The sequence below is a fragment of the Podarcis gaigeae genome (genome assembly GCF_964106915.1).
Source record: "Podarcis gaigeae genome assembly, chromosome: W".
NCBI classification, from domain to species: domain Eukaryota; kingdom Metazoa; phylum Chordata; class Lepidosauria; order Squamata; family Lacertidae; genus Podarcis; species Podarcis gaigeae.
In genome coordinates, this window is record NC_139695.1 from 5,666,910 (window position 1) to 5,682,140 (window position 15,231).

The 15,231-nt window shown below is 45.0% G+C and overlaps 1 long non-coding RNA gene across 1 annotated transcript; it reads left to right on the forward strand.

The window, feature by feature from the left end:
- The first annotated feature begins 212 nt into the window (after positions 1-212).
- On the forward strand, positions 213-1,078 carry LOC310835996. The gene is made up of 2 exons (XR_014559816.1): positions 213-283; positions 954-1,078. It is a non-coding gene; the product is annotated as an uncharacterized lncRNA (long non-coding RNA).
- Positions 1,079-15,231: the final 14,153 nt, after the last annotated feature.

Below are 15,231 nucleotides of genomic sequence, written 5' to 3' on the forward strand. Positions count from 1 at the left end.
GCGAGGGGAGGAGGCGAGGAGTGGAGGCGAGGGGAGGAGGCGAGGGGAGGAGGCGAGGAGTGGAGGCGAGGGGAGGAGGCGAGGCGAGGGGAGGAGGCGAGGCGAGGGGAGGAGGCGAGGGGAGGAGGCGGAGGAGTTAGTTGCCTGAAGCCCCTTTTTAAACTTAAGCAGGGGGAAGTTTGGTGAATTGTTCTTTCCTTGGGGAAAGCAGGCTGCATTGAAAGGGGCCATATACACTGGTCACTGTTTTGAAGGGGAGTGAAGAACACACACTCAAAAAAAGGTAACTTGTTAATTTAATGTTTATTTCTATGAGGAGGAGTAATTCTGAGGGGTCAAACAAAGAAATAATAAAAAGTGTCAAAAAAGGTATTTTTATAATGACGAATGCCTCATTATTAATTATTATTTACATCAGGCACTGATTATGATTTATGGTACACTTTGGGGCATGTGTAATGGGTCTGAGTTACTCGTGCGTAAACTGCCGCCTCTCTAGGCTTAATTGCCTTTTAAAACCGTTCTGACTGCACAGCCCATCTCCGCGTAGCTGTCTCAGTCGCTAGCAGAATCCGTCTGTGGGCATTTCTTAAACCTCTTCCAGCATAGAAGCTGTCTGACTCCCAGTCGCCTCCTCCTCTCACTGCGCGGGAGTCTTCTGCGCAGGGAGGGCGTGGCTAGTGGAGGGTTCTACTCACTGATGTACAGAGAAGAATCCCGGAGCTCTCTCTCCGCTTCCCCCATCTGCCCCCCTTTATCCCTGGTGTTGCGCTGATTTCCTCCCCCCTCTACCAAGCTGCTTCTCCCCCTGGTGCTGGGTCCTTTGCCTGCAGAATCTGGGAGCCTCCCCTTCGCCTCTCACTCTGATGTCAGTTCCCTGACATCGGGCATAGCAAATTTTGCTATGGAGCCCTCTGATTTCTAATTATGTCCCTGTTTTGGACCCCCGGTAGGCCAGCCATGGATAAAGGCAAGAAAAGAAAAATTTCTGAAGAAAACAGAATGTTTAATGATACATGGACAGAATCATTTGCATTCTCTACTGACAAGACTGGTTTACCAGTATGCTTAATATGTGGTGAGAAATTTGCAAACAACAAAAAGTCAAATATTGCAAGACATTTCCAGAATAAACACGCAGCCTTTGCAGAAAAATATCCAGATGGAGATGAGAGACGAAAAGCCGTTGCAGAACTTATGAGGAAGGTTGATAGGAGCAAAAATAATTTCAAGAATTGGGTGAAGTCTGCAAATTCCACAACATATGCTAGTTTTGTAGCCGCTCAGGAAATAGTCAAGCATGGGAAGCCGGTCACAGATGGAGAGTATATAAAAGAAGCATTCCTTAAGGTTTCGGAACATCTATACATGGACTTCAAAAACAAGAATGAAATTGTGCAGAAAATCAAAGACATGCCTCTGTCTGCGAAGACTGTTAAAGACAGAACCCTAAAAATGGCAGAAAACATTAGCAAACAGCAAATTCAAGACATTAATTCAGCTGTGGCGTACTCCATCGCCTGTGATGAGTCCAAAGATAAAGGTGATATTGAACAAATAGCGCTGTTCTGCCGATATGTGAACTCTTCTGGGCCACAGGAAGAACTGATTGAGCTGATACCACTAAAAGACCAAACAAGGGGTGAGGATATCTGTAAGGCTGTCCTGGACTTTTTAAGTGCTAAAAAAATAAACACCAACCACCTGGTCTCAGTGGCTACTGATGGGGCACCGAGCATGAGAGGAGCACAGAAGGGCTTTGTGGCTCTACTGCAGAAGGCACTGGGTAGAACGCTGCTGTCATTTCATTGCATCCTGCACCAAGAGGCATTGTGTGCTCAAACATTTCCCCCCGAATGCACAAAAGTGATGGATGTGGTCATTCAGATTGTTAATAAGATAATGGCAAAGGGTTTAAACCACCGCCAGTTTCGTTTGCTATTGGATGAGGTGGAAAGCACATATTCGGACCTCCTGCTCCACAACAAGGTCCGGTGGTTGTCCAGAGGCGAGGTGCTAAAACGCTTTGTCACATGTTTGGAAGAAGTAAAAACCTTCCTGGCCAGCAAAGAGCTTACCTTTGCTGAGCTGGAACAGCCAGAGTGGCTGGAAAAATTACATTTTATGGTAGACATGACAGCCCATCTAAACACGCTAAATACAACCCTTCAGGGGAAAGGAGGCACAGCCCTGCACATGCTGGAGGAGGTTTTGGCATTCGAGCGCAAGTTGACAGTGTTTGTCAAAGATTTCCAGAGAGGTACACTGTCTCACTTTCCCTCTTTGAGAGAGTTCAAACAAAGTCATGATACGATAAATTTGGAATATTTCAAGTCTGCAATCACCGCAATGCAAAGCTCGTTTGGGAAACGATTCTGTGGGTTCAGAGAGGAAAAAAACACATTATCCTTCCCTGTCACTCCCCTGGCGATCGATCCATCCCTATTGAATATGACTGCATTTCCAGGTGTAAGTCAACCTGATCTTGAGCTGGAACTGGCCGATATAGCCGACAAAGATATATGGGTGTCCAAGTTCAAATGCTTGACCGCTACTCTTGAGGATGTTGCCCGTCAGAAGGCCATTCTGGCTCAGAATCATAAATGGAGTGATATTGAAAACCTTCCCAAACAGGACAAACTTGTATTCGAAACATGGAATGCCATCCCCAACACTTATATAAACATGAAAAAGTATGCATTTGGAGTCCTGTCGATCTTCGGTTCCACATATGTATGTGAGCAGGTCTTCTCCAACATGAACTATATTAAAAACAAACACCGATCACGCCTCACAGATGACAGCTTGCAAGCCTGTGTGAAAATGAAGGTGACGTCTTACAGCCCTGATGTGCAGACACTGAGCACTGAGGTTCAGGAGCAAAAGTCCCATTAACCTGGTTACCTGGTTGTAAATTAAATATTTTAATTAGCTATTTGTCCTTTTTTCTTGAGATTGACAGCTGACTGCACGATCCTGTATATACAGCATTAAGGCAAGAAACAATATATACAGTGTTATATTTGTTTTAAATGTTGCAATGTTTTTGCGGCTCCCAGTTGTTGTTGTTTTTTTGGAAACGGGTCCAAGTGGCTCTTTTTGTCTTAAAGGTTGCAGACCCCTGGACTAGACCCTCAGAAGAGGAGGATGAACCACTGATTAAGCTTAGTACTGGTTCTCCAGAGAGTTCAGAGGCTGAACCAGAAAGCAAAGAAGAGCAGCAACTCTTACGTAGGTCTGAGAGAGCAACGAAGGGTGTACCACCAAAGAGCTATTCACAAGAGTTTGCTAACCTAGCTATTGCATGTGTTGCTGTTGTAAATGACCAAGGACAGATTGAAGCTGTGTCTGAGTCAGAGACAAAGGCACAACAGAGAGTTGCTAACCAAGGTAATGCAGAAGCACTCATTCCTTGGAAGTCACACAACCAGAGAGGTACATTGGTAAAACCAGTGGCGGGTAGTTCCAAGGGTGGAACTGAAACAACAGGGGAGTGTTATAAGTATAACAACTGTTTGTTTTCTTCTCTGGATGACGCTTTGCTCGCAGCACGCATTGATACTTTAGGGGGAGTATGTTACTATAAAGCACCAATGCAGCAGCAAGCAAAGGCTCTAGCAGCTCAGTCAGCTGCTTGTGGCTGGAAAGCCAAACAGGATGTTTGTGACTGTTGCCATGGGAACAAAGGGGCAGTCCATTCTGTACTGAGCACCGGATGTTAGCTCAGTGTGTGTGTCATGTGACCCGTACTGGAAGTACATGGGTGGAGTTTATTCTTACTGCTGTGGAGTGCAGACATGTTTCTCTGTACTGATGTAAGAGACAGAAATAAAGGATGTAAATAGATTTCTGTATGCTTCTTTCCCCTCCCTGGGGGACACCAAAGGGGAGAGAGAAGGAACGGTGTGTTCTTCTCACACATCTGGGAAGAATCGCCGAGACCTCGCCTGCTTATCTGCCGGGAGTAGCAGTGGGGAGGTCGACAAGGAATATCTGCCGGTGCCTACGCTGTGGCACATTCCTCTGACCCAGGCAGAATTGCCTTCAGGGCAAGTAATGCCAAGTCAAAATATACGGGCAGGACAAACCCAACAGATCCCTATGCCCAGCCGATCTCAGCCGGCTATAAATAATTCTCTGCAAGCCACAAATGGTGCTTTACAGGCAGCCCCACCTTCTCAAGCATCGCTGGTTGTGCCTAGCCTTCCAGAGTTACCTTCCCAGCCAAAACAAACTGCAGCTTTAGATCAAAGCACGTTACCCTCCCCTCCCGAGGAAAAATTCAACCAGGACATGTCAGCCTGGCAGACACAGACAGAGGGAGCGGAAGGAGGAACCAGCACATTTCAAATGACTGGAGCATGGGGAGAACAATTTAATTCATTGAAAACCCTAGAAAGCCGTGACAGTTCAAAATTGTGGGAATTGATGGATGCTATTACAGATTCTGGACAGAAATTGGTCCTGGAAATGAGAGAAACTGATTTGCCCAGCACATCTCAAAGACCGATCTCGCCTAGGTTTTCAAAGGGAGGCTATTATTTACGAAATAACAAGGGAGCACCAGCGCCAATGCTTCCCCTGAGGGCAGTCTTAGGGCCCCAAGAGCCTCGCCCGACAGATGCAAATGGGAGACCGACTGGGCCGTGGCCTGTGAGAGCAGTCACACTCCAATATGTCCCTTTTACAACAACAGATTTATTGAATTGGAAAACACATACGGTACCCTTTTCTGAAAAACCTCTAGGCCATGCTGGATTTAGTTGCTTCCATTATGGTAACCCATCTGCCTACATGGCAAGATTGCAGGCATCTTTTGATGACCCTCTTCACCTCTGAGGAAAGGAGAAGAATAGATACCACTGCAGACAACAATCTCAAAGCCCAGGTGCCGAATTCTGAAAATAATCCGGATGTTTGGGTTCGTGCCAGATATCCACTTTCAGATCCAGGGTGGGACCCTGAAAGGGATAAGGACGCTTTGGACAATTATCGGCAGGAAGTTTTTAAAGCAATAAAGGGTGCTGCTAGGAAGCCTACAAATATTTCTAAGGTCGCTGAAATTGTTCAACTCAGTGATGAATCCCCCTCCAATTTTTTGGAACGCTTAATGGAGGCATATAGGATTTATACCCCCTTTGATCCAGAAGCCCCAGAAAGTAAGCAAATGGTAAATGCGGCGTTTGTGGCTCAGAGTGCTTCGGACATAAAGAGGAAATTACAAAAGTTAGACGCTTTTGAAACATTGCAAATGGATCAGCTCCTAGCAATCGCTCAAAAGGTTTTCTTGAACAGAGAAAATGAGGTTAAGAAGGACAGAGTTCGGGAAATGAAGCAAAAGGCAGTGTTTTTGGCTGCAGCCATCAGCCAAGGCTCAGCATTTGATGCAGGTGCCCAAGGGAGAGGTTCAAATAGGGCACGTGGAAGAGGAAGAGGCAGGGGACTGCCGTTGGGAAGGAATCAGTGTGCAATTTGCAGGAAGGAAGGTCATTGGAAACAGGAGTGCCCTGAAGCAAGGGACACAGAGGGAGAAGGTGGATTCAGGGAACAGAGGGAACGTGGACGTGGATGGGGATCGCAGCGAGGGAGGATGCAAGCAGGAAGATATGTGGGAAACAGAGGAAGTAGCAGAGATTTTGTTGGATTAGCGCAATTGGAGGAATATGAGAATGAGAATGCATAGGACAGACCGGGCTCAACTCTTTCTTTAGGCTCCCAAGAGCCCATGGTCTCGGTCAAACTGGGGAGCCGCTTAGTAAATTTCATGATAGACACGGGAGCACAGTTTTTGGTGCTCACAAAGCCGTTAAAAGCAAAAAGCAACCAAGCAGTGACAATTGTGGGGGCCACGGGCAACAGGGTCCTTAAACCGTTTCTGCAACTTCAAGAATGCCAGATTGGAGGGAAAACCCTTACACATCAATTTCTGTATGTGCCTGAATGCCCCATTCCCTTGCTGGGACGTGACTTTCTGTCAAAGGTACAAGCCCAAATTACCTTCACACCAAAAGGGGCAGAAATGAAATTACCCCAGGCTGCTACAGGGATTGTTACAGTGGAGGTGCCTAGGGAACAGGCCTGGAAAATGATGGTGGCTTTATCAAGTAAGGACTCCCAAAAGGAAAATTCAGAGATTCCTAAAAATCTGAGAGCCCCACCTGGAGTATGGGCAGAGGACAACCCACCAGGCATGGCAAAGAACATAGCCCCATTCATAATAAGCCTAAAACCAGGGGCAAAGCCCATAGCAACTCGGCAATACCCTATTCCAAGACAAGCAGCAGAGGGAATGCAGTTGCACATAGACAAGTTTTTGCAATATGGACTTTTGGTAAAGTGCCAGTCCAGCTGGAATTCTCCACTTTTTCCAGTACGTAAGCCTAATTCTGATCAGTTTCGCCCAGTCCAAGATCTGAAAAGGATTAATAATTTAATACAGACATTGCATCCCTGTTTGCCCAATCCTTACAATCTCCTAGGATTGATTCCATCAGAGGCAACTGTGTTTACAGTGTTGGACTTAAAGGATGCATTTTTCTGTTGCCGTGTTGCATCTCAGAGCCAGCCAATATTTGCATTTCAATGGGAGGATTCTTACAAGGGGACAAAAACTCAATTAACGTGGACAAGGTTGCCTCAGGGTTTCAAGAATTCGCCAACACTTTTTGGAACAGCCCTAGCCCAGGATTTGTCTAAATTTCCTTCAGTGCCTGGGAAAACGATTCTTCTACAATTTCTGGATGATTTATTGCTTGGGTGTGATAGCTATGAGACTTGTAAAAAAGCCACAGAGGATTTGCTTTATCTCCTTTGGGAAGCGGGATACAAGGTGTCTCGGAAAAAGGCTCAAATTTGCCAAGAGACAGTGAAATATTTGGGTTTTCACATTTCTCACCAGCAGAGGGCGTTGGGATCCAAAGGAAGGAAGCCATATGTGTCATTAAGGAACCCACAAGCCGCAGGCAATTGCGAGGGTTTTTGGGGGCAGCAAGCTTTTGCCGTATTTGGATCCCTGATTTTAGCACCCTAGCAAAGCCTCTATATGAAAGCACAAAAGGCAGAGAGAATGCTCATTTCGAATGGCATGCAGAACAAAGGAAAGCTTTCAATACGTTAAAGTCAAAACTGATGCAGGCACCAGCCTTGGCTTTGCCAAATCCAAATAGAGCTTTCCATCATTTTGTTCATGAGAGATCTGGAGTTGCAGCAGGGGTCTTGACTCAAGTATTGGGAAGTTGGAAAAGACCAGTAGCTTATTTGTCAGAACAACTGGACGCAGTGGCAAAAGGATGGCCACCTTGTATGAGATCAGTAGCTGCAACAGCCCTATTGGTCAAAAAGGCATTTAAATTCACCTTTGGACAGGAAATTTATGTGAATGTGCCTCATGCTGTTTTAACATTAATGGAATACAAAGGAAGTTATTGGCTTTTCAATGAGTGCATGGCAAATTACCAAGGGCTTTTATGTGGTAACCCACAAGTGCATTTGCAAGTTGTGAACACCCTGAACCCGGCTTCTTTGTTACCCCTTCCCGAGTCAGTGGATCATGAACCTCATGATTGCATTCAAGTAATGGACACAGTTTATTCTAGCCGTCCAGATTTGCAGGATGAGCCTTTAAAAGACCCAGATGTGGAATATTTCACAGATGGAAGCAGCTTCATAAAGGAAGGGCAAAGGAGAGCTGGTTATTCTGTGGTTACTCAAACTGATGTCATTGAAGCACAGCCTCTGCCAATTTCATCCTCAGCGCAGAAAGCAGAACTTGTGGCTTTAACCAGAGCTCTTCAGCTAGCAGCTGGTTGTAGCGTAAACATCTACACAGATTCAAAGTTTGCTTTTTTAACTTTACATGCCCACGGAGCCTTGTGGAGAGAAAGGGGGCTCATTGGGGCAGAAGGGAAAGCGCTGAAATATGGCCCGGAATTAGAAGCGCTTCTGGAAGCTGTATGGGCTCCAAGGAAGGTTGCGGTCATACATTGCCGAGGCCACAGCAAGGAAACCACAAAAATAGCAAAGGGAAATCAATTTGCAGATTTGGCTGCAAAACGGGCTGCTTTACTACCACCGCCACCTGCCTCTATAACAGCATCTCTTTTTCCTACACCAGTTGATATAGAGCAAATGAAGCCCATCTACACAGAAGCAGAAAAGGAATGGGCTCGACAGGAAGGGGGGTACAGAATGCCACCACAGGTTTATTCTTCCACAGGTTTACTCACCACAGGATTGTTTATTCTTCCAGACCAGCGAGTATTTGTCCCAGAAGCCTTGGGCAGGGACATAGTAAAACAATATCATGAGTCCACTCACTATGGGGCCACAGCATTGCGGGAAAGCCTAAACAGACAATTTTACATAACTAGGATATCCCAGCTGGCTGAAGCAGTGTCACGTGCATGTCTCCTGTGTGCAAAAAACAACCCCAAGCAAGGCCCAGTACCTCCACCAGGAATACAGCAAACAGGCTTAATGCCAATGGAGAATTTAATAGTGGATTTCACGGAAATGCCAAAGGCAAAAGGGTTTAAGGCGCTTTTGGTCTTCACATGCTCTCTCACGGGCTGGCCTGAAATTTATCCCGCTAGAACAGAAAAAGCCCAGGAAGTTGTAAAACGCCTCCTAACAGAAATCATTCCAAGGTTTGGTCTACCAAGATGTATAGGCAGTGACAATGGTCCAGCTTTCATTGCATCAATAGTGGATGGTGTATGCAAAGCCTTGCAAATACAATGGAAACTACATGCGGCCTATAGACCTCAAAGCTCAGGGAAAACAGAGAGGATGAATCGGGCTCTCAAAACACAGTTAGCAAAATTGTGCCAGGAAACTCATTGTAAATGGGTAGACTTGTTGCCTATAGCTTTGTTCAGGATCAGATGTTCGCCAACAAAGAGACTGAAACTTTCCCCTTTCAAACTTTTGTATGGGAGACCTCCTCCAATAGCCAGGGGAAAAACAGCGGACTTAACTCAAGTGGGGGGGGGGGGGCAAATAACAGCAGAACAAATCCAGGCTCTTTGTCGTATTTCTCTTGATTTAAACAGGTGGTGTCTCGAACGCACTCCCATCAGCTTAGCCGATCCAGTCCATCCTTTCCAGCCAGGAGACCGAGTTTGGGTGTGAGAGTGGAAAAGCGAACCACTGACGGCTCGGTGGAGAGGTCCCTACACAGTTCTGCTGGCCACGCCTACAGCGGTAAAGGTAGCGGAAGTAACCCCGGGGATTCATCATTCTCGTCTGAAGCGGTTTGAGGGTCATTGGAACTGTGAGCTGAACCCGTCAGACCCTCTGAAGTTGAAGCTCACCAGGAACCCCTGCACCTAGCCCCTCCGGAAGCGGGCAGGAGCACGGGCAACGGGACTACAGGTCTGCTCTCACTGCACCTGGAAGCCAGTGAGTCTACGCACACCGGAAGATTGGGGAGCTGCACCAGCGTATGGGAGGACCCCTACCAGTTAAAATTTCAGTCAATCCCAGATTTCAGCCAGACTTTGCATATAAACCCTTGGTACAAATAACAATAACAAGGGTAGACAAAAGGAGGGACATTCGTGACAAGTGGGTGGATTGGGTAACTGCATACGGTTGTTACATCCCTTTCTTTCTTTGGGAATTCTACATACCGGATTGGGCACAAGCAGGTCCAAGACAATAGTTCACATAGAAGGGGAAGAGTACATGCCAGGGGAGCCAAGGAGAGCCATACGCAGCTTGTCCTACCCACCTCCCCAAAGGGCATTTCCCTGTGCTATATTGGTCACTGTAGCTGTTTTCCCTCCACCACCCACAGGTCCCTACAAGGTAGCAGTTGCAGAGTGTATACAGTGTGAGTTGACCTCACCAGCTCGACCAGAACCTGGGGACCACTAAAAAATCCACTGGGTGCGGCCGAGCGGGAGGCTATATCTCACCAAAGGGTATGTTCTGGTACCTGCTACCTTATATAATTGTTGCAACTTCACTCCTGCTGCTCCTGATCATTCTGTTCTGTATATACAAGAAGGATCACAGTATTGACATCAACCTAGAGCCAGAACTGATAAGGTTCAACCTTGAGGGCTTAGGGGGGGGAAATGAAAATGAAGATTCTGTTGATCTTGATGTGCTTGTGGCTCCAGAGAGGCCCAATGGTAGTGGGTAATGCCTTTATAGAGCATGCTGAACACATGTTCCAAATATATGGGGAGAATGCTACCCTATATTATGAACACCCAAGGAAGGTAGCAGACATGTCTCTTATACCAGGATTAATCAAGGATCCTGATGTTGTTTTGGCAGGCCTGCTTTACAATCAGAGTGGCCTCTTTGCAGCCCCACCTTCTGAAATGAATGACATCCCCTACCGATATATCAGATATACCAGAACCACAAAAGGTTTATGTTTTTGTTGTCATTCCACTGGAGTATGGAATTCCAAATGGAAGTATTGGCCCCAAGTAAAGTACCACATTGACAAAGGATGGCTGGGAAACTATACCCAATGCACTGATAAATTTTGGCTTTGGGGTTCCCACAATGCCTCCTACCAGGGCAATACTACCTCTTCAGATTTGTACCCATACTTTCCTCAGTATTCGGTTAATTTCACTGGACACGGGTCCATTTGTTCTGGCTGGATGATTAAAGATCCTAACCTTTGGTTTCTATATGATGGATTGGCAACAAATTTCCACCCAGGAAAATTCCAGTGTGTCTGCGTGGGAGCATTTACCTTTCCGGTTACGGTGGAGGTCAATTGCCAGGTACCCCACCTTGCAAGCAGACGGAAAAGGGCAGCCCTAGGCGAACACTGTGAAGATGAAATTTTTCTGTCAAATTCTGTAGGGAGCGTTGAGGGAGGATTTATAGGTTTCCTCTCAATGGGAGTTTACCCAGGAATAGTTTCTGAGCAAAATAGAGAGGCGCTGTTTGCTCTCACATGCAGGCTGGAGAAAACTATCAATGCCACCACCCGTATCTTGCGCTCCCTGCAGGCAGAGGTTGAGGATCTGAACCAACTGACTATGACCCATAGATTGGTTTTGGACTACCTCCTTGCACGGTCAGGCGGTTTTTGTAAAACTGTCCCAAAAGGTCAATGCCGGGTTAAATTCCACGACCCTAACAAGACAATCGAAGATGAACTGCAAAAACTGCAGTCTCTGGTAGTTGACAACACACCCGCTCGAAATCCCTGGGAAAAGATGTGGTCGTGGATCCCAGGAGAGGGGTGGGTGCATAGCCTTCTGACTGCCTTGGCTATAGGAGGAATTATTTTTCTGTTGCTTCTTTCTGTAATTCCTTGTTGTCTATCTTTGCTTAGGGGAATGATAGCCCGCAATGTTAAGCAGCTCACTGACCCTCAGATTCTGGCAATATACCGAGCTTTGCCCACAGTGCCAGAGGAGCCAGAGGAAGACGATGGTTACGAGCGAATGCGTAGGGAACCAGTCCCAGTGCAGGAACAGGTCCCCTCGCAGGAAACAATGGTTTATTCTGATGTCCTGAGTGGTGTTCAAGCTCAGGAGTCAGATGAATCTTCTCTCTGAGCTTGAAAAGGGGGGAATGCGGCAAGGAAGAAGGGCTACCCCTATGCTATCCATATAATCAGTTATCAGTAATCAATATATCCATATATGTTTGCACATAATCAGGGCTTACAGTATTTTATAATCCATTTTGAATCAAAGGGAAGCTGTGCCTTAGCTAATTGCAAACTGCTTGAAACAGCAAAGTTAGGAGCCGACCTTTCCCCCACAAACATCTGTGTACCCTGGACAAGGGGAAGACGTGAATCAGAGATTCTGGTACAAAATCCCCCCAGATACAGGCTAAATTAATCCACAGAACAGGAAGAGCAAAACCGCAAAATGTCCAAGCTCCCTGTCCTGTCATAACTAGGGGAAAGGTTAGACAGAGCGTCACTGCAAGCATCGGAAAGCAGAACTAGAACCCTGTGCTTGGCCAGTGCTTGACCAGGGTCGGGTAGCGTGACAAGAGCTTGCTGATTGGCTGATTCTCGCTGACAATATTGTGAGTCCCTCATGATTGTCTCATGATCTATGATTTGCTGTGATCTGCTCAGGTATAAGACCTCTGGATTTCTGTCAATCGGGGTCCCAGTTCCTTTTGGAAGAGATTCCAAACTGGGTCCTTATTGCCTGGCAATAAACTTCACCTTCTTATTCTCCATTACTGAGTCTGCCTGATCCTTACTTTGACACCAAGCGAGTACCCAGTTGCGATCCTTGCTTCAATATAATATATTTTTATTGGTTTTCTAATACAAAAACAAATTTATACATTCCATACATCTTAATTACATCTTACTTCTCTTTTTTGACGTCACTCAATTTGTCTGAAATTCCTTCCCTTTGTTACTTTTTACACATTTCTGCCGTTTTAACCATTTCCCCTCATAGAGCTTCCTTAAAGCTTACAAACGTAATTTGATTATCACTCAGTTTTTGCACATATTGGGTAAACTTTTCCCATTCTTCTGTTAATCTTTGATCTCGTCGATTCCGGATCCTTCCTGTCATTCTATCCAGTTCTGCATAGTCCATCATTTTAGTTTTCCATTCTTCTATCGTAATTCTTCCTGTTTCCATTTCTGGGCCATCAATATTCTTGCTGCTGTCACTGCATATAAAAATAACTTATTTTCTTTCTTATTTATCTCATTACCTGTAATGCTTAGTAAAAATGCTTCTGGTTTCTTAACAAATGTATATTTCAACATTTTCTTCAATTCATTATAAATCATCTCCCCAAAGCATTTTACCTTCTTACATTCCCACCACATATGGTAAAAGGTACCTTCTTTTTCTTTACATTTCCAGCATTTGTTACTTGTCTTATACATTTTTGCTAACTTCACAGGTGTTACATACCATCGATACATCATTTTCATAACATTTTCTTTTATGACTGTACACACAGTGAATCTTAAACCTTCTTTCCAGAGTCTTTCCCAATCCTCCATTTGTATATTATGCCCTATATCTTTGGCCCAATCAATCATAACTGGATTTGTAATGTTCTTTTTGTTCCAGGTTTGGCGGACAACTTGCTGAACATTTCCCAGCTCACATCGCAAGGCTTGAACATTTCCTTCAGCAGGAATAAATGCATCATCAGGAAGAACAGAAGAGACCTTCTACATGCTGACTGTGTGAACAGATTATTCTTATTATCCTATGATGATTTTGATATGCAAAGTAATGAGATGTGTTGTGGAATGTCTACTAACAAAATTTTGCATGCAAATTGTATCCGTGACCATCACAGGAGGCTTGGTCATCTAAATTTTCAGGACATTGCCAAGATGCCTGATCTGGTAAAGGGGATGACCATTAAACCCTGCAGGTTTCACATGAAATGTAAATCATGTGCAGAGCACAAGGTCAAGGTTGCTCCAAAGGGTAAAATATCTGGCAGGGAAGCCAAAGAGCCCTACCAAATTGTGCACACAGACTTTGTTGGTCCATTAAAGCCATCTTTAGGTAAAGCACAATATTTCATGGTATTGATAGATCAGGTTTCAATATATATTTGTTTTCTTGCTCAAGCCGAAGTGAGAAGCATTTCCTAAGTTCAAGGAATTCTGTGCTTGGCTGCAGAATGTCCACAAGAGACAAGTGGGTTGTCTTTTCACTGACAGGGGAGGAGAATTCTCTTCTCAGCGATTTGAAGCTTTTCTAGCTGAGAAAGAAATCCAACATAATATTGCCAATCCCAGAGCTCCATGGCAAAATGGTGTCTGTGAAAGGGTAATTCAAACACTCCAGCAGGGAATGAAATCTCACTTGACTGATGCTAATTTGCCTGATTCATATGGGGCTGAAGCTTTGAATTGATTTACTCATGTACAAAACAGAAGAATTTCTTCACCAATAGGTTGCACAACTTATGAAAAGTTGTTTGGCAGGAAACCATTTGTTAAACACTTGAGAATTTTTGGTTCTGACATGTGGGTTCACACACCTCAGAGCACCAAGCTGAGCAAATGTGGAATGCATGGAATATTCGTGGGGTACAAAAAAGGTGCTTACCGAGTATTAATGTCTGACACGAAGACAGTGAGATTCACTAGGAGTGTTGAATATAATGCAAAGTGGGGAGAAAATGTGGGGATTTTCCAATGTTATCCTGATACTAATAATGATGAGAAATCTGATGATGACACGGGTTCAGACACCAGTTCAGTGAGAGGTGGTAGTGCTGCTGATGACAGTGATGACACGGCAGACTACAAGAGTGCAAAAGCCTCAATCAGACCATCTGAGGAGTCTGACACTGATTGGGATCTGGAGCCACTACTTACTATTGGCCACGATTCTCCTAAGAAATAGGAGATTAGTCCTGAAGACTTGCACATAATTCGCAGATCTGAAAGAGCCACAAAGGGCAGACTACCTAAAAGATTTGCTGATGGGTTTGCAAAGACAGCTACAACTGTTATAAGTAACTCAGGGAAGATTCAAGAGCCTTCAAGCTTCCAAGAGGTCAAAGAGTTTACCTCGAAGGATGCTGAACCATGGTTAAATGCCATGCTGGCTGAGCTAAATTTCTTAGAGAGAAACAAAACATGGGAACTAGTTCCAATGGTACCAGGAATGAAGCTAATTGACAGCAAATGGGTCTTTAAGGCCAAAACAGACCAGAGTGGCAAGGTAGTGAGATATAAGGCCAGGTTGGTCGCAAGAGGATTTTCACAGATACCAGGTCAAGATTATCACGAGATCTACTCTCCCACCATGATGTATAATATAATAATAATAATAATAATAATAATAATAATAATAATAATAATAATAATAATAATAATAATAATAATAATTTATTTATACCCCACCCATCTGGCTGAGTTTCCCCAGCCACTCTGGGCGGCTCCCAATTAAGTATTAAAAACAATACAGCATTAAACGTTAAAAACTTCCCTGAACAGGGCTGCCTTCAGATGTCTTTTAAAGATAGGATAGCTACTTATTTCCTTCACATCTGAAGGGAGGGTGTTCCACAGGGTGGGCGCCACTACCGAGAAGGCCCTCTGTCTGGTTCCCTGTAACCTTACTTCTCGCAATGAGGGAACCGCCAGAAGGCCCTCGGCGCTGGATCTCAGTGTCCGGGCTGAACGATGGGGGTGGAGACGCTCCTTCAGGTATACAGGACCGAGGCCATTTAGGGCTTTAAAGGTCAGCACCAACACTTTGAATTGTGCTCGGAAACGTACTGGGAGCCAAT